The sequence below is a fragment of the Podarcis liolepis genome (genome assembly GCF_965112155.1).
Source record: "Podarcis liolepis genome assembly, chromosome: 5".
Classification (NCBI taxonomy): Eukaryota; Metazoa; Chordata; class Lepidosauria; order Squamata; family Lacertidae; genus Podarcis; species Podarcis liolepis.
The window spans coordinates 17727888-17746866 of NC_139556.1; the positions used below are offsets into that span (position 1 = coordinate 17727888).

The 18979-nt window shown below is 44.1% G+C and overlaps 1 long non-coding RNA gene across 3 annotated transcripts in view; it reads right to left on the reverse strand.

Annotated features, from left to right (window-relative positions):
- Positions 1–7284: 7284 nt before the first annotated feature.
- LOC310706700 overlaps positions 7285–18979 on the reverse strand; it is a 28888-nt gene continuing 17193 nt past the window's right edge. For all 3 annotated transcript variants that reach the window (XR_014526085.1, XR_014526086.1, XR_014526087.1), the window contains exons 2-3: positions 14257–14393; positions 7285–7400 (exon numbers count right to left, since the gene is read on the reverse strand). This is a non-coding gene — a long non-coding RNA (uncharacterized lncRNA). The remainder of the gene's footprint in view (positions 7401–14256; positions 14394–18979) is intronic.

Genomic DNA, 18979 nt, shown 5'->3' on the forward strand with positions numbered 1-18979 from the left:
CTGCAGAAGCAGGGACCGAGCAACGGGAGCTCACCCCATCGCGGGGATTCGAACCGCCAACCTTCTGATCAGCAAGTCCTAGGCTCTGTGGTTTAACCCACAGCACCACCTGTGTCCCTCCCATCACACATAATTTGCTGCAGAGGGTTCAGAATGGTTCGCTTTTATTCAGTTGGTGGTGTTAAGTCAGGAGCAAGTGTTCAGGGCACACAAAACTCTTATCCAAAGAAGAGAAAGAAGGGGAAAGATTTTGCCAAGTTCAACAGGTCCACCTTTAACAGAAGTTCAATCTGTTAATATCCCAGCGGGATATTTGCATGTTTGACTTCTTGTTCCTTCTCCTCTATGTACTTTCCCTCATATTTATAACATGCAAACAATGAACAATGAGCTAATAACATGCAAGAAGAAAGGTCGTTGAGAGACTGGTGTCACTCTGTTTATACAGGATATGCCTGTTCAGATTCACACAGCATAAGGTTGATGTGTGAAAACCCAGAACCAATAATGGCCAAGAGTTGACTGAATTCACAAAAGCATCAAACAAATTGGTTGAACGTAAGAAGAATCCTTCTGGAACAGAGCAAAGACCCGCCTGGGTCAGCATCCTGTTCTCACAGTGGGCATCCAAAGGCTTCTGGGAAACTCACAAGCAGGACAGGAGGACAATAGCTATCACTCACTGTTGTTCCCTAGCAGCTGATATTTAAAAGCATGCTGTCACTGATGCTGCAGGCAACCTATAACCATCATCACTGTTTGCCTTCAAAGACTAGTACGACAGACAATTAAGAATATTAGCAGATGTCAGGTCATCCTGACATCCTGATGTCAGATGCTCAGATCATCCTTCCAAATGCTTTAGTTAGGCAACACTTATGCAACTCAATAACGCCTAAGGGTGACGTTCTCTGCTATATGGAGGAGGGAAGCCATTTTCACTATTTTCCTCCTTTCCCTTGCTATCTCCCACACTGTTCTGGAGAATCTCCCAAATCTACGTAGCACTCTTTGGGTGTGTGGAACATAAACAGCCTTGTACTGAATCAGACCATTGGCTCACCAAGCTTAGGACTTGTCTGTCTACACCAGTGGTGGCGAACCTTTTAGAGACCGAGTGCCCAAACTGCAACCCAAGACCCGCTTATTTATCTTTATCACAAAGTGCCAACATGGCAATTTAATGTGGGATAATAATGATTGCATGCACACATACAAATAAATATAAATAAATAAATAAGCCCAGCCAGATGGGTGGGGTATAAATAATTTATTATTATTATTATTATTATTATTATTATTATTATTATTATTAGCCATTTGACGAGAGTTTGCCTAAGAACCCCATGAATGCTAACTTTGAGTTCTGTGATGAAGGAAAGGCAGGCTATTGGTGTACTGTGGTACCTCAGGTTACATACGCTTCAGGTTACATACACTTCAGGTTACAGACTCCGCTAACCCCGGGTTAAGAACTTTGCTTTAGGATGAGAACAGAAATCGTGCTCCGGTGGTGCGGCAGCAGCAGGAGGCCCCATTAGCTAAAGTGGTGCTCCAGGTTAAGAACAGTTTCAGGTTAAGTACGGTCCTCCGGAATGAATTAAGTACTTAACCCGAGATACCACTGTACGCAGGGGCAGCCATTATGGTGCCCTTCAGATGTTGCTGGACTCCCAACCCCACCAGTGGGCGCACAACTCTCCCTGACGGTGTTGCGGACGGCGGGCGCTCTAGGCAGCGTTTGCTGGTCACAGCAGCGTCGGGGGAGGACGTGCAACTCTTCCTGACGCCATTGTGGGTGGCGGGTGCTCTAGGGAGCATTTCCCACCCGCAGCGGCACTGGGGGGGGGAGCAGCTGCCCACTTTGCCAACCCCCAGCAGTGGCCCTGCTGGGGCGATGACGCACGTGCCCACAGAGAGGGCTCTGAGTGCCCACTCTGGCACGCATACCATAGCTTCGCCACCAGTGGTCTACACTGACTGGCAGCTGCTATCTACCATTTCAGACATAGGTCTCTTACCTGGAGGTGCCAGGGGTTGCTTTTTGCAAGCAAATCAGATGTTCTCACCCCTTGCCTTTTCCTGTAAGACCTATTGCAGTCGTTAAGAGTCGTCAACAGGCTCATCTCAGCTATCTGCCAATCACCCATTCCCACCACCCTTCTGAGTAATACCCCTCCCCACCTTCTCACTATATAGAAGGATCTGGCAACTTCTGTTTCAGTGTATCTGAAGAAGTGTGCATGCACACGAAAGCTCATACCAAGAACTAACTTAGTTGGTCTTTAAGGTGCTACTGGAAGGCATTTTTTTATTTTGACTATGGCAGACCAACATGGCTACCTATCTGTAACAGATGTTCTACCACTGAGTTATGGCCCTTCCCCAAGGGGCTGCAGAGGGAATTTGCAAAAATCACTTGACCCTCCTTTGGGGAGCTGCTGTGTCCGCAGATTCAAAAGCCCTTCTGCTAACGGAGAAGCACAATGGCATCCCATCGATAATATTCTGCACTACTGAAGCTTTCTGAAACAGGCCACTTATTGGAGGCAAGACACGGATGGGTGGGATATTGTTGTGAACTTCTTACATTCTCCTGTGTTGCCAAATGGAAAGCAACAAATAGGAAGTATGGGAAGAGGTGCTGCTTCAGGTATTTTGGTCCCTTTAGGGCAGAGGTCAGCAAACTTTTTCAGCAGGGGGTCGGTCCACTGTCCCTCGGACCTTGTGGGGGGCTGGACTATATTTTGAAAAAAATAAATGAACGAATTCCTATGCCCCACAAATAACCCAGAGATGCATTTTAAATAAAATGATACATTCTACTCATGTAAAAACACGCTGATTCCCGGACCGTCCACGGGCCGGATTTAGAAGGCGATTGGGCCAGAACCAGCCCCTGGGCCTTAGGTTGCCTACCCATGCTTTGGGGTTTTAAGGGTAGCTGCCAACACCTTAGATTGTGCCCAGAAGCAAACTGAGAGCCATTGAAGTGTTTTTGTGTTGTTGTTGTTAAAAGAACTGGTGTTCTGTGCACAATCACTGCCTCCTGGGGAAGCAAGTTCCATAGTCAACATTCTAGAAGTTGTACCAATTTAAGCTCCTGAGTCATATTCAAGGGCAGTTCTGTATATAATGCATTTCATTACAGTGGTACCTCGGGTTAAGTACTTAAATTTGTTCCGGAGGTCCGTTCTTAACCTGAAGCTGTTCTTAACCTGAAGCACCACTTTAGCTAATGGGGCCTCCTGCTGCTGCCGTGCCGCCAGAGCACGATTTCTGTTCTCATCCTGAAGCAAAGTTCTTAACCTGAAGCACTATTTCTGGGTTAGCAGAGTCTGTAACCTGAAGCGTATGTAACCTGAGGTACCACTGTATTCCTGTTGGGAGGTTACCAGGTTATCCTCCTGTTGGGAGGTTATCGGGGCGTGGAACCCTGTCCAGAAATGGTGGCAACTGCTGAACCAGCTAATGCTTTTGAGTGGTGCTCCGTTCTACTAAGACGCAACCTGTCCTCTAGCGACAAAGTGCAAGCCAAAGACCGGCTAACCATCTCCCCACAGTGCCTCCTGCTTCTCAGCGTTAAAAGTCAGTGCTTTGACTGACTAACCCAGGATTAAATCTCAGTTTATTGAGCAATTCATCTGAAACCTTTAAGCCTACACCGCTTACACTATGCAGCTATGTGATAGTTCTGCCCTCAAACCATGATCAGAAAGACCTAATTGAAGTGAAGCAGTATTGCAGCAACCAATCACATGACATTAGGGGAAAGTCCTGATTTCTGAATTATCCAAAAGCAGATCTGGTGGGAGAAGTAGGCTGAAAGCTGAATTTATACTTTGTCTTGTTGGTTAACCACAATGACCTCCTTTGCAGACATACATCAGATTTATACGTGTTATGCATCACCAGATTCAGATCTTATCATAATTGGAAACACTTATGTGGGCTTACACAAATACAGCTTTGAAGTGCTAGTTACTTCTGAATGACCAAAAATACTAAAGTTATCTGTAACAGATCACTGAAAGTATTGTGCAGTGAATTTCAGATGATCTTAAATCTGGCACAACCCGCCTGAGAGCTAATTTGGTTCATCTTTCAGCATTATGTATTCACAATAGAAGGCTACTTCAGATCCTTTAATTTTGTCCTCTGTTGACCTTCATTTTAAGCTTACACCCCCCAAAATGAATTTTGTACTAATTAGATTTTTTTTTTTTTAAAGACCTTGATATAGCTATTTTAAAAAATAACTGCTGATACAGGTTTACAGGCAACTGCATTCCATGTGATTTGGGAATGCTCTATTTATGGTGAACTTTTAGAAAGTTGTGCTTGGCAAGATTTATTTAGTCTTGCCCAGAGATCTCATTTATTAACCTTATCATGGGATACATTTCTGTGAAGCTTCAGGAACCTGGACTGTTAGAACATTGCTTGTAGCACTGCGCATTATTTTACACTTTCAGAAATCACATTTTGCACCTATTGGTTTGAGGGCCTTTTGGGCAAATCATATGCTGCAGAAGGGATAAATTAGAGAAATGTAATGCTTTGTCAGCACTCCTATAAATGTTCTCTAATTAAACATTAATCTTTTGTTGGAATCCAAGCCATATGCAAAAACTCAATGTTTCTTTCCCGCTTTTTAATTTGTTTCCCCTTATTACCATAAAATTCCCTTTGTCTTTTATTACTTCTTCTTCCACTTTTGCCAATAATAGCGCTGAAAACTGTCATTCAAAAGGCACTCGCTACAGGGCAGGCTGACTAGAGGTGCCAATAGGTGCTCCTCTCCCTACAAGCTCAGTAACACAGAGAGTTTCCAGTGTTCTGTATGTCAGCTAGGAATGGAAAGATTTATCCATTTCATTACTCTCAGTTTCTCATTTTCCCCCATCTTAAATTTAGTTCTCCACATTCTGCAGCAATTTGTACTTTTTAAAATGAAAAATCCACATGAAATGTCATCAGTATTTTAGTGTGAATTTCTGCTTCCAAACGCAGAAATTAGACGCAGTTTTGACCGATGCAAGCAATTTCATTCAATATAATGCATTTTGCTATGCTATCTTCCACTAATATCTCCACTTTTGTGCATACTCTCCCCTAATATATGCATATTTGTAAACATTGCTTGGTTCAAAAAGTGCATTGCAAAAATTCAGGTAAGTGCAAAGTTCAAAGGTGGGCTGTGTTTTGGTTTGCATATCATTTCAGAAAGTGCGAATTTCTGAAATGTGTTTAAATGCGTACTGAATTGCATTTCTCCTCCATCCCCAATTTCAGCTATCTATAATACAGTTGCTGGACCATCTTGAGAAAGTTTTCTTGGTTGTTGGTGAAAACTGAGACGAAGGACCTGCTTTTGACTGCAATCATGTGTTTACCATAGCATCTAATGATCACTGATATTTTTCATTTGTCATATGAGTGCATAACTCTCCTTGGTGTCTGGAGGAGGCAAGATTAGATCTCACCCACAAAAGCCTAGAGACAGCCCAGTTACGCAAACCTAGCTTAAAGCAGGGTCACTAGATACAGCAGTGCTGGGGTGGGAAATGGAATGCAAATGAGTTATAAGAATGGGAAGCAAAACTGTATAAATATAACCAGGGAATCATTGGTGCCAAGAGAGTTAAGCACAAATATTTGTCCACTGACAATGAATGCTTCCCACCCTGGTTTAAATCATCATTCTACACTTAGAAATGCCTTATTTGTCATTCGCCAACCACTGACATGTAATATCCCAACTCTTCACCCAACTAACACAACTAAAACTAGCACATGCATTCTAATATTTAAATTACTTCTGTTGACATTCTCATTGGGTGTGATTTCAGTTAACTCCCGACTCACTGCTCAATATTCAGGTATTTTTAATTGTCATATGTTAAGGTAGTGATGTATGGAAGTGAGAGCTGGACCATAAAGGAGGTTGATCACCAAAGAATTGATGCTTTTGAATTATGGTGCTGGAGGAGACTCTTGAGAGTCCCATGGCCTGTAGGAAGATCAAACGTATCCATTCTGAAGGAAATCAGCCCTGAGTGCTCACTGGAAGGACAGATCGTGAAGCTGAGGCTCCAGTACTTTGGCCACCTCATGAGAAGAGAAGACTCCCTGGAAAAGACCCTGATGTTGGGAAAGATGGAGGGCACAAGGAAAAGGGGACGACAGAGAACGAGATGGTTGGACCATGTTCTTGAAGCTACCAGCATGAGTTTGACCAAACTGCGGGAGGCAGTGGAAGACAGGAGTGCCTGGCGTGCTCTGGTCCATGGGGTCACGAAGAGTTGGACACAACTAAACGACTAAACAACAGCAAGGTTGAAGAGACAGAACAGGTGCTCTTGTTCCTTGCGATTTGTAAATTCAGATCCTCTCTAAAGCTACATTTCCCCCCCGCTAAACAATGTAATATTTCTCCTGCATAAATTACACAAAGGTCTAAAGCTTTGGTGTGCATCAAAGTAAGGAGCTCTATAAATAGTCACAACTTGTTGTAAACTTCCTAAAACTTTTCACCATCCATTTCCAATATGCAAACAGGCTGGGAGAGAACGAAAGAAAAGTGATTTGCTAAGCTCAGACCCTTTTCAGCTGAAAGGCCACATTCTAAAGCTACAGATTTGATATTTAAATACTTTTGTAGCATTTGGAATGGCAATGATAGCAACACTAATCAGTTGGCTGTCTACTGACCTCTCTCACCAAGGTTCAGGTAGGTGACTGCCTTTGGGGAGGGAGTTAAAGCGCTTTATCAAATTCATCATCTACATCATCATCATCATCATCATTATATTAAATCAAATTCTTAAAAGTCAAAGAACTGTTCCATTGAGGGAAAGGGAAATGAATTTGTGACATCACACCCGACATACCTTTGCACAGCTGACTACACAAAGGTGTGCTTCCATTGAGCTCTGTACTTAAGAACAGATTGTATACTCGAAAACACACACGTTAAAAGTGTTTTCAGGATGGGTGGGTGGGGCTCAGTGCTAAAAGTTTGCACATCTAGAGATCCCCCATAATTATAAGCTTCTCAAGGTAGGGGCATTTTTCTGAAATGAAATCTCTCCCAGTCATGTCAAGCAGGTTTCACGGTGCAGCAGGAGTCAAGACACGGCAGACATAAAAATTACACGAAAAATTAAACAAAAACGATCTTCAGTGCATTTTCTTGGGGTCTGCAAGGTTAAAAAGTCTTCGCCCCCCCAAGATTAATGGTCATCACAACTTCACAAAACTGGAACCACATATATTTGTGTACCTATGCCAAAACTCCAAAGCTGGTAGCTCAGTCCTGTTGCAGGAAGTACAGCTGATCTACTGAGTTAAGGGCTCCCTCTGCTGGCAAAGTGGTGGTTCAGAAGACTTCAGAGTACCTGAAACATGGCATTTATAGGGCATCTATGCACAAATTAACAACAATATTTTTAACGGGATCATCAAGATTTCTCCCAAAAATCTAGGGCAGATGTCGGAAAATAGGGATTATCCTGCAATGCACTGTATATGAGACTAGGAGACAGTCCCTAAGGATAAAAGGGGTGTGATGTGATGGGTATGGATTTGAGAAAGTACAAAATGAAAACCAGTGTGGCTAAAACATGAAACAATAGCCTTATTAGGGTAAATGTTTGATCCATTGTGGGCTTTCTATAGACATCTGGTTAGCTACTTGAAAACAGAATGCTGCACAAGATAGGTCTCAGCCAGCAGGAAACACCAATCAGGCTCATATTTCCAAGCAAACAAATACACAACACAGTCTATGGCATCTATATTCAAAGGGAAATCCAGCAAATTAAAGGCCAGTTCTGGATAAATTGCTGGAAAGGGCTATTAAATTTAAAAATATCATGCATACAGAAGAACAAGTCTTGCTGAAGAGGAATCAGCATGGCTTCTGCAAAAGTAATTCCTATCTTAGGACCTCTAGAATTCTTTGAAAGTGTCAACATGCATGTGGATAGGGGTTTGTACCTGAACTTCCAAAAAGTTTTTAACAAGTGTATCATACAGATTGGTTGTATCTGGCTGAAGTGAGTTATTTTACCATTTATGTTCACCAGATAAAGGGCCCTTCCTTTTATGAAAGCTATTGTACAAGTTTGGTATGAAAGGAATGTTTTCCGTGGTCTGTAAGGGCCCTTTGTCTCTGGTCTGTGATTCTGCCATTGTACTGGAAGAAATGTGGGAAGCTAATGGGGAAAACTATCCTTGAAGGATCATGGAACACCATGTGGCACAAAGCTCCATTGTGTGAGTATTATTATTATTATTATTATTATTATTATTATTATTACTGCATTTCTGAGCACAATTCAAAGTGTTGATGCTGACCTTTAAAGCCCTAAATGGCCTCAGTCCAGTATACCTGAAGGAGCGTCTCCATCCCCATTGTTCTACCCGGACACTGGTAGGTCAAGCGCCGAGGGCCTTTGGTGGTTCCCTCACTGCGAGAAGTGAGGTTACAGGGAACCAGGCAGAGGGCCTTCTCAGTAGTGGCACCCTCCCTGTGGAACGCCCTCCCACCAGATGTCAAAGACTTTTAGAAGACACCTGAAGGCAGCCCTGTTTAGGGAAGCTTTTAATGCTTGACAGACTATTGTATTTTAATCTTTGGAAGCCGCCCAGAGTGGCTGGGGAAACCCAGCCAGATGGGTGGGGTATAAATAATAAATCATCATCATTATTTTATTAAGGTTTTTTGTAAAAAAAAATATCTTTTGACCCTCACCAAAGGCTCATGACAAACTTAGCCCTCCTGAGTTAAGAGGTCAGATCAGTAACTGGTTAAAGAACAAGAAAATGTGTGGGAAGAAATGGAAAGTTTTCACAAGGGAAGTATATAGCCAGCGAACTTGGGGGAGTTGAGCCACCTCACTGCTCAACTTCCAGATAATTTATTAACAGGTTTTTAAAAAGTGGAGAGTCAATCCTTGGCGGCCCTAGTTCTTACGTCAAAAAGTTGTGGAATACCATTCATTCTCTTTAAGTCTGCAATTCCCTGTCATTGATCAGATGGCAAAACTAGAGTTTAGCAGCTAAGGAACAGCCAAGACATTACCAGCCAGGCCTGTGCAGAGCTTGTCTGAGGCCTGGGGCGAGATTCCAAGGTTAGCTGGGTAGCATGAGATGTTCTTGCTATGACAGCATAAGTCCGGCAGGCCCCTGGTGCCCCCCCAGCTGTCTCAGCCCCCTGAGGGCCAGGGCAAGTGCACCCAGCTGCCCCATCCCATCTGCATGGGCCTGCAGCCAGCCTTTATTAGGTGGCATATTAAATGCCCAAATCTCGTAAACAGAGAACAATAAAGGAGAGTAGATCTCCACCCAGCTACAGCCAGGTATATCTATAACATTTAATCCTAAACAGATTAGTTACAGACCTAATAGGCGCAAAAGGTTTACCTGCTGAGCAGCAAGCAATCTGAGTTAGCCTCACATTACCTCTTAAGGATACCTTTGCTTTTAGGAAGACAGCTGCAGTAATGAACTGGCCTGTGTATTAAACAGACGACTGATCTGCCTGGTCTCTGAGGAAAGTGAGAGAGAGATGCAACAAGAGGTTGGAAGACAGAGGCTTGTATGCCCTGCAGCCTGGCTTGTCCCCTCACCTGCCCTCAGGATCCAGGCCTGTTGCCATTGTTGATGTTATCAGTTGTCAAGCCACTCAACTTCTTTTTGTGGAATTGGGCAAGGGGGTGCCAGCTCATCCTTTGCCTCAGGCAACAGATGTATTGGACTGAGCCATGTTTGCATGTGTGCAGAGAATTATGGAAATATACAAATATCTGTTAAAAATCAATTTCTTTATATATCAACAAAAAATGAAGACCGGTCATTAAGAATAAACAGATGCTTTGGAGGCATTTCCCAAAGTTAACATCATGCATGGAATCACCTATGGATGTCAGCATTTTTGTTTGAAGTCCACAAATTGCTAAAAGTCTGCCTGAAAAGTCACAGAATGTTGTCCCCAAAAATATCAGCTGAAGACAAGGAAACCTTGTTCGGAGCACTACAGAATCCACAGCACTGCCAGTTCGATAAGTCCTCTGTTCTGAGTAGCGCTGTGGAAGGATTAGTGTGGATTTGTGTGATTATGTAAGCAGCTGGATCTTAAACCTTATCTATTTTTAAGGCCTCTCAGCATCTGAGTCATATTTGCATCATTTTACAGCAACCTCAAAAAGTCCAAGCACCAGGCATTAGCAACTTAGCGGACACAATGACAAGATTCCTGTTACCTGCCATAGTATTCACTATGGTCGCAGCCCTGCTGCAGGAATCTAGGATGGCAACAGTTTGTGTTGTTTTATAAAATTACCCCAGACAGCACCCAAAACGGTTTATTCTCCAAAGACAAAAACTGTAATCAAAGGCCATTTGGTTGTGTCATAGTGTGAGACCTCAAGGCTTAGCATGGATCACTTGTGGAAGTACTACTTGAAAAACTATAGCAGTTATCTAGGAGATACATGGGGACACGGGTGGCACTGTGGTCTAAACCATAGAGCCTAGGGCTTGCCGATCAGAAGGTTGGTGGTTTGAATCCCTGTGACAGGGTGAGCTCCCGTTGCTCGGCCCCTGCTCCTGCCAACCCAGCAGTTCAAAAGCACGTCAAGTGCAAGTAGATAAGTAGGTACCACTCTGGCGGGAAGGTAAACGGTGTTTCCATGTGCTGCTCTGGTTTTGCCAGAAGTGACTTAGTCATGCTGGCCACATGACCCGGAAAAACTGTATGTGGACAAATGTCGGCTCCCTCGGCCAGTAAAGCGAGATAAGTGCCGCAACCCCAGAGTTGTCTGCGACTGGACTTAACAGTCAGGGGTCCCTTTACCTTTACCTAGGAGTTACACGAGCTCATTTAAGCCCTGGACTGTGTTGTATCCACAGCTACCTTTTTTGGGGAAAGTTCCCTTGGCTAGCTTCTAGATCCTGAAGAATCTGAGAGCCACGCCAGCCTGGTATGTTGTGTTTTGTAAATGTATTCTGCATTATGTCATTGGTGCAATAATAGTGCATTGGTAGCAGATTTATACGGGATGATCCACACACCATCCTGCTTTGTTAGTTGTTCTGCAATGCTTCCCCAGCGTTTAACATATTATTGATGTCTGGAGGGACACGCTCGAACAACAAAAGTAGGACACACACACACATGCAGAGCCCAAAACATTTGAGGTACAGAAAGGTTGCAGAATTTTAGCAGGAAGTTACAGGACATGCACCAAGTGGAAATGAAGCAGTATGCCCACCTTTTGGAGCTGCAGGCAGCATTGAAAATGTGTTTGTGGATAACTGCCCTGATACCAACATGAGCACAAATAAGCATAAATGCACAAGGTAAAGGATGTCTGGAGAAGCCCTGCACACCAGTTAGCTCAAATTTTGCCCTTTGGATCAGTTACCTGCTACTCAGTAGCAGGTAAGTTGTTTGTCCTCCAGGTCTAGCCCAGTGCCCCCGGCTCATAGCATGGCTGAAACAGGACTGCAGCAGACTGAGATGCAAACTGTATGCTTTGTTTTGTTTCTATATAAAGCAGCCTTGGAGGAAAGGTGGAGGGGCTGCCTTTTGCTTTTGTTTTCTGTTGTTTGCATACTCAGCATCGTTTTCTACAAGCTATTTTTTTCCAGGAGAAAAAAAGAACGAATTGCCTGTACGTTTTCCTCAACAGGGAGAATAGTAATTTAGGGTGGGCAGTTCTGAGCAGACAAATGATAAGATGGGTAAGATTTAAGCAGCCCCTCCTACTCTTTTCCTACTCTTAGACTGGCAGCCTTGGAAATTGCTTTCCGCAGCTCATCGCCACCTGTAGCTCGAACCTTGGACAGCCGCTCTTGTAGAAAGCAAGTGGATTCCTAGGTAGATCTGTTCATGTCTGGGCTGGGCTGCTGCTGTAGTTACAGCTAAAACCCACCAGATGTCAGATACATCTCAACCGTCTAAACATCTCAACAGTTGCTGAACGCTGACTGCTAGGAGCCACTGTGGATAATCTTAGGGACCACTCGATAAGGGCAAATTGCGCAAGGAAGGGGGCTTGCTTGCAATGTCAGATACGACAGTCACATAATTTTGAAGCAGCTTTTTATATGTGAGGATTGTGAAGAGGGACAGGGTTTAAAAAAATCAAATCACCCCTTCTCTTAGGTAAAGGTAAAGGAACCCCTCACCCAGTGGCGCAGCGTGGGTTGTCAGCACCCGGGGCAAGGCAAGTAATTTGCGCCCCCTAACCCATGGATTTGCGCCCCCTAACCCTAACCCCCAGATGTTGCGCCCGGTGCAGCCGGCCCCCCCTGCACCCCCCACGCTACGCCATTGCCCTCACCATTAGGTCCAGTCATGACTGACTCTGGGGTTGCGGCGCTCATCTCGCCTTATTGGCCAAGGGAGCTGGCATATAGCCATGTGGCCAGAATGACTAAGCCACTTCTGGCAAACCAGAGCAGCGCACAGAAACGCTGTTTACCTTCCAGCCGGAGAAGTACCTACGGTATTTATCTACTTGCACTTTTGACGTGCTTTCGAACTGCTAGGTTGGCAGGAGCAGGGACTGAGTAACGGGAGCTCACCCCGTCGCGGGGATTCGAACTGCCGACCTTCTGATCGGCAAGTCCTAGGCTCTGTGGATTAACCCACAGCGCCAGTTGAGGTTTATTCCAGCCTAAGTGGCATGAAATCTGAAACAGCAAGTGCTTTGTGTTTACCCATTTACTAACTGAAGGGATCTAAAAATACAGGAAGAACCACTTTTGTTAAATATTTTATAAATTTTGTATCAAGATGGCCATCAGGGTTTTTTTTTAATGCACTTCTCAGAATGTTAAAACACTATAGTGCATATCCAAACAATATGTGGGAATCTGACCGATTAGCAGCAGTGACAAGGAAGCCTTACATTATGTACCCCTGCCTGGTCATTTTGGTCCTTGTGAGAGATATGTTGTTATGTATTGAGTTGAATAGGATCCAAACTGCAGCGGTCTGATTGGTCCTAGAACAATAGGATCCAAAATGCAGCAGTCTGATTGGTCCTAGAACAATAGGATTCAGAATGCAGCAGTCTGATTGGTCCTAGAACAATGCAGCAGTATGATTGGTTGGCAGGAACCAACCAGGACTGGAACTTAGAGGGGAGGGGTGTTATGTATTGAGTTGAATAGGATCCAAACTGCAGCAGTCTGATTGGTCCTAGAACAATAGGATCCAAAATGCAGCAGTCTGATTGGTCCTAGAACAATAGGATGCAGCAGTCTGATTGGTCCTAGAACAATGCAGCAGTATGATTGGTTGGCAGGAACCACCCAATCCTACTCCAGATAGAAGTGAATCCACAACCTGATTGGCTTACAGTAGAATTCCGGAATTAGCCAATCATGTGCAGCCCATTGTGTAAATAATGTATATAAAGCAGATACTGTGAGGGGACTTTCATTCATTCCTCCTCACCACTATGAGCTGAATAAAGAGCATGAAATCACTTTGCGACTCTGAGTATATTTCATATGTTTAGTAGTGCTGTGTGCCCATGAGGTTCTTTTTAAGTCCACTAAGCCCAGGATATTTAGTGTTGTGGCACCTGGACTTTGGAATGTACTTCCAATGAAAATCAGGTTTGCACTTAGTGCTGACATTTTGGTTGTCTGCTTAAAACTCACCTGCTCACCAAGGCTTTCCAGCAGTGTTTGGTGTATTAAATTGATCTACAGCTTAGTGTTGTGTGTTTTCTTCTGTTTTGTTAACATATTTTTATTACTTTCATTATACTTTTTCTTAATGGGACTATTACTAGGAACGTTAGCGCAAGAAGCATGAAACTTATAGGGAGAATAGTTATTGAATTTGTATACTGCTTTATCTTTCAAGCAATCTCTAAGCTGTTAGCAATCCCTAGGGATGCCCTGGGATCTGTCTAGCAATGATTAATGCTTAAGCTTTACTTGTCTTGAGGTTTGCTAATCCTTCAACACCTCAGTAATTCTTCCTAGTCCCTCCCAACTTCATGCAGAGGAAACCAAATCCAACAGGATTTTCTCTTCTTAACCCAGTCATGAAAGGCAAATGGATGGAAACAAGACTAGTACCATTTTTGTTTGTGCTGAGGGTGACTAGTGTTGGTGTAGCACTGACATCTGTTCTTTGTTAGGAGGAGCAAGCATATTTACACTTCTTCTAATGCATTGTGCTGCTCTGTGTACCTTCATTGACTTTCCAAACTCTGCTCCACCCACCTGAAGTCATGAAGATGTCAAGTCTCTGGGATGGTTCAGTCAGTAGAGCATGAGACTCTTAATCTCAGGGTGGTGGGTTCAAGCTCCACGTTGGGCAAAAGACTTGTACTAGATGAGCCTCGTGGTCCCTTCCAAGCCTACAATTCAAAGATTCAAAGGTCACCATTCATGCCTCAAAAGTCCCATTCAAAGTGTAGGGCAAGATAGTACACTAACAGATGTCTTCAGAAGCCCCTCTCCCAAAGTGCTATTCTGTGTAGCACTTTGAACTGCGCTTCTGAAGAGTTGACAACCAGCTACGAAGTGGCTGTCCAGGGGTTGCCAGCCAGCTGATTGGCAGTGCCTGTCAACACTCATTAAGCCAAGCCCTGCCCTTGCCTGTCCCATAAGTAAAGGTAAAGGGATCCCTGACTGTTAGGTCCAGTCGTGGCCGATTCTGGGGTTGCGGCACTCATCTCGCTTTATTGGCTGAGGGAGCCGGCGTACAGCTTCCGGGTCATGTGGCCAGCATGACTAAGCCGCTTCTGGAGAACCAGAGCAGGTCATGGAAACATTGTTTACCTTCCCGCTGGAGTGGTACCTATTTATCTATTTGCACTTTGACGTGCTTTCCAACTGCTAGGTTGGAAAGGGACCGAGCAACGGGAGCTCACCCCCTTGCGGGGATTCGAACCGCTGACCTTCTGATCGGCAAGTCCTAGACTCTGTGGTTTAACCCACAGCGCCACCCACGTCCCATACTTGACATCATATACAGCTCAGGAGCAGAACATTCGCTTTACGTGCAGAAGGCCCTAGGTTCCGATTTGTTTGCAGAGAGGTTAGATGGCAGCATTGAATCAAAGCAAGTGCCGCCCCACAGTTTCAAATGCATATTTCCATTGCTTTCCTTATTGCAAAAAGTCTGATCTTTTGGGGAGGCCAGTTTGTTGCACAACTGGAACTGTGCAACCTGAATTTGCCAGGATGGGACTGAATCCCACCCAAAAATAGCAACACTCTGGAAGCACCTCACTATAAGGCAGCTTGCTATGTTCATTCCTAAAGGGACGCGGGTGGCGCTGTGGGTTAAACCACAGAGCCTAGGACTTGCCAATCAGAAGGTCGGCGGTTGAAATCCCCACGACGGGGTGAGCTCCCGTTGCTCGGTCCCTGCTCCTGCCAACCTAGCAGTTCGAAAGCACGTCAAAGTGCAAGTAGGTAAATAGGTACTGCTCCGGCGGGAAGGTAAAGGGCGTTTCCATGCGCTGCTCTGGTTCACCAGAAGCAGCTTAGTCATTCTGGCCACATGACCCGGAAGCTGTACGGCAGCTCCCTCGGCCAGTAAAGTGAGATGAGCGCTGCAACCCCAGAGTCGGCCATGACTGGACCTAATGGTCAGGGGTCCCTTCACCTTTATGTTGGTTCCTAAGCATCATTTGAAATAGACCTGAGCAACTGAAATCAAAAGTACTGTGTTGGAGGATCTCTGTGTGACTCATGGAAACACTGAGAGGAAACACTGTCTCCTGAGATGCCAACTAGACCAATCTCTTTGGAAAATAGGTCAAAATGGTTAAGGAAAGCTGAACAAATAAAAGGAAAGGCTGGTTTGCATGGGCTCATTAGCATTTCAAAAGGTGCACACAAAGCAGGTTCTGCTCTCCAGCATGCTTACTCCGGCGAAAAGGTATTAAATGTAAAGCTCTTTTTAGATTTAGGATTGTGCTGCTTTTCGTTTGTGGTGTGTTTATGCTCTTAAATGCTTTGGGGATGGTACTTTTGCTTTAGCGCTGTAAGCTGCTCTGAGAATCTGCTTGAAGGGTAGAGCATAAACCCAGGAAGAGGTAAGATGGCATGATGAAGATCAGAAGGATCTAAGGGCAAAATTAAATCTTGCTTTTGTGATGGTCTAAGAACAGAAAACCTCTTTCGCTACTCATAATCCAAATCTCCACATACACAAACAAAACCTTCCCAGAGGTTAAAAGCACCTCTGACTTTCAGGATTGGAACTGACCTCAGCCTCATCTGCAAACAATTCTGACCAGGCTCAGCCTTTTTAAAAAACAAACAAACAAACAAACAAACGAAATTCTTATTTGAGCATGGAAGTATTAACCACTGTACAAACATACAACTCATTTTACAGTTCAGATTGAATTTGTTTGTTCATAAGACATAACAAGATCACATAGATTTTCAGTGTACCAATACAATCAAAGCCATTAATTCATATCCCATAATTCCCCCCCCCCAATAATAATCAAGCACACAGGTCTCTCCAGAGCTAATGCTAAAATCACCAATCCCAAGGCTATCCCAAGACATCTTAAAAAGCAGAGACATCACCTTGCCAACAAAGATCCGTACAGTGGTACCTCGGGTTAAGTACTTAATTCGTTCCAGAGGTCCGTTCTTAACCTGAAACTGTTCTTAACCTTAAGCACCGCTTTAGCTAATGGGGCCTCCCGCTGCCGCTGCACCACCGGAGCATGATTTCTGTTCTCATCCTGAAGCAAAGTTCTTAACCCGAGGTACTATTTCTGGGTTAGCGGAGTCTGTAACCTAAAGCGTATGTAACCTGAGGTACCACTGTATAGTTAAAGCTATGGTTTTCCCAGTAGTGATGCATGGAAGTGAGAACTGGACCATAAAGATGGCTGATCACCGAAGAATTGATGCTTTTGAATTATGGTGCTGGAGGAGACTCTTGAGAGTCCCATGGACTGCAAGATCAAACCTATCCATTCTTAAGGAAATCAGCCCTGAGTGCTCACCGGAAGGAAAGATTGTGAAGCTGAGGCTCCAATATTTTGGCCACTTCATGAGAAGAGAAGACTCCCTGGAAAAGACCCTGATGTTGGGAAAGATGGAGGGCACAAGGAGAAGGGGACGACAGAGGACGAGATGGTTGAAAAAATGTTCTTGAAGCTACCAGCATGAGTTTGACCAAACTGCGGGAGGCAGTGGAAGACAGGAGTGCCTGGCGTGCTCTGGTCCATGGGGTCACGAAGAGTCGGACACGACTAAACGACTAAACAACAACAATCCCAGCCCCCCAATAATAATCAAGCACACAGGTCTTTCCAGAGCTAATGCTAAAATCACCAATCCCAAGACTATCCACTGTGCACACCCACACCCCAAGAAGCAGAATAAGTTGGGAGAAAATAGAAACAAAATTTGGAAAAGTAGCTGCTGGTGATTGCTTCTTCCAACCCATCTCCCCTTATCTCTCTTTCTTAGTGACTCAGTTTCTAGGGAAGGCTCAGCTGTCAAGAAGGGAGGGGAGATAAACAACAGGTTGAGAAAGATAGCCAGCAGCTCTTCCTTTGGTGGGTGTGTAAATTGCGATTCCATGATCCAACCTTCTCTGCCTCTTGGCAGAGAAGCCTCAGCAGATAGAGGTGGCATGAGATAGGACTGCATTTGTATAGCAAGTATAGCCCGCTTCTGGGTAACCTAGACAAGATTGTTGAATTGCATCCAGGATGGTGGTAACAACTGGTATTCTGACAAAGATTAAAAATAAAATAAAAAATGGGCCACTGGGCAGCTGCACAGTAAGTGGATATGAGCTTTTAAAATTTGGCTGCATCTTCATCAGTGATTGTAACTGATGGAGCCTCTGGGGACTCAAATTCTTGGAGAGCCAGGTTGCATGTGTTCCTATTGGATGAGTCTTAACTTTAGGCTTCAAATCCATTAACTGCTATTGAGTGAGGACAAGAGTGTCTGTCCTCACAACCTGTTCGATCCTTGGTTCTCCTGCATCGCTCAGGTATTTGTCTAAGTGTACCTCACCCTTCGGCCAAAGTAGAAGGACAAAAAGGCAAGGAAGGCTGAACACCTCAACCTTCAATTAATTGACTTGAAAATTGTATCTAAAAGTCAAGAACCAGTGTAGCGAACACAGTGTTGGGCACAGATTGGGGTAATCTGGATTCAAATTCTCACCCAGTTAATCTTGAAAATGATCATTCACCCTTTCTCAGGCTTGTCTATCTTATAAGGTCTGTTGGGAGAATAAAGTAGGATGACTTCATGAACATTGCCCTGAGCTACTTGGAGGAAGAGCAAGGTACACATCAGGTATGAGTAAACTCAGTTTAGCCCTGGGTTCCCCCTTTCTAAAAATCAAACTAGTTTTAGTTGCTGTTGCAGCATTCCCACAGAGCACTCCCACAGAGCTCCTTTGTCTTCTTTCCTAGATTAGTCACAAGGGAGATTCCATCCAGCCTGGGATCACACAATAGATCAAACCATGCACACAAAGCTTTGAAGCCCATCAGATTTGGTTATGTGCTGATATCCCTGAATTCAGGCAACTGAGGGCAAAAAACACAGACGAAATCGCACAAAAACTGCAGATGAAGTCAATGGGGCCCATAAAATGATACCATATATTATAGGAATAGTAGATCAAAAACATGTTTTATGTGCTGTTATTGCTGTAATGTATCATATTTCTCCCCCTATCAAGTTGATCTGTTATATCATTTATGAATTGGGGTATATTTCTGTAAGGAGTGCTAAAATAATATATAATAACAATTATAATAATACAATCATATTCCCAGCACTGCTGAAAATGTTAGCAAATTGAAAATAGTTTTGTTTTTGTCTCCACTTCGCTGTTCCTTTGAAATTCAAGTCATCCGAATTCTTGAATTTGGACATGACTGTGTCCATTCCAAGCAAGGAGATTTGTGTAAATGGAAATATTGAGTGTGTTCTCCTT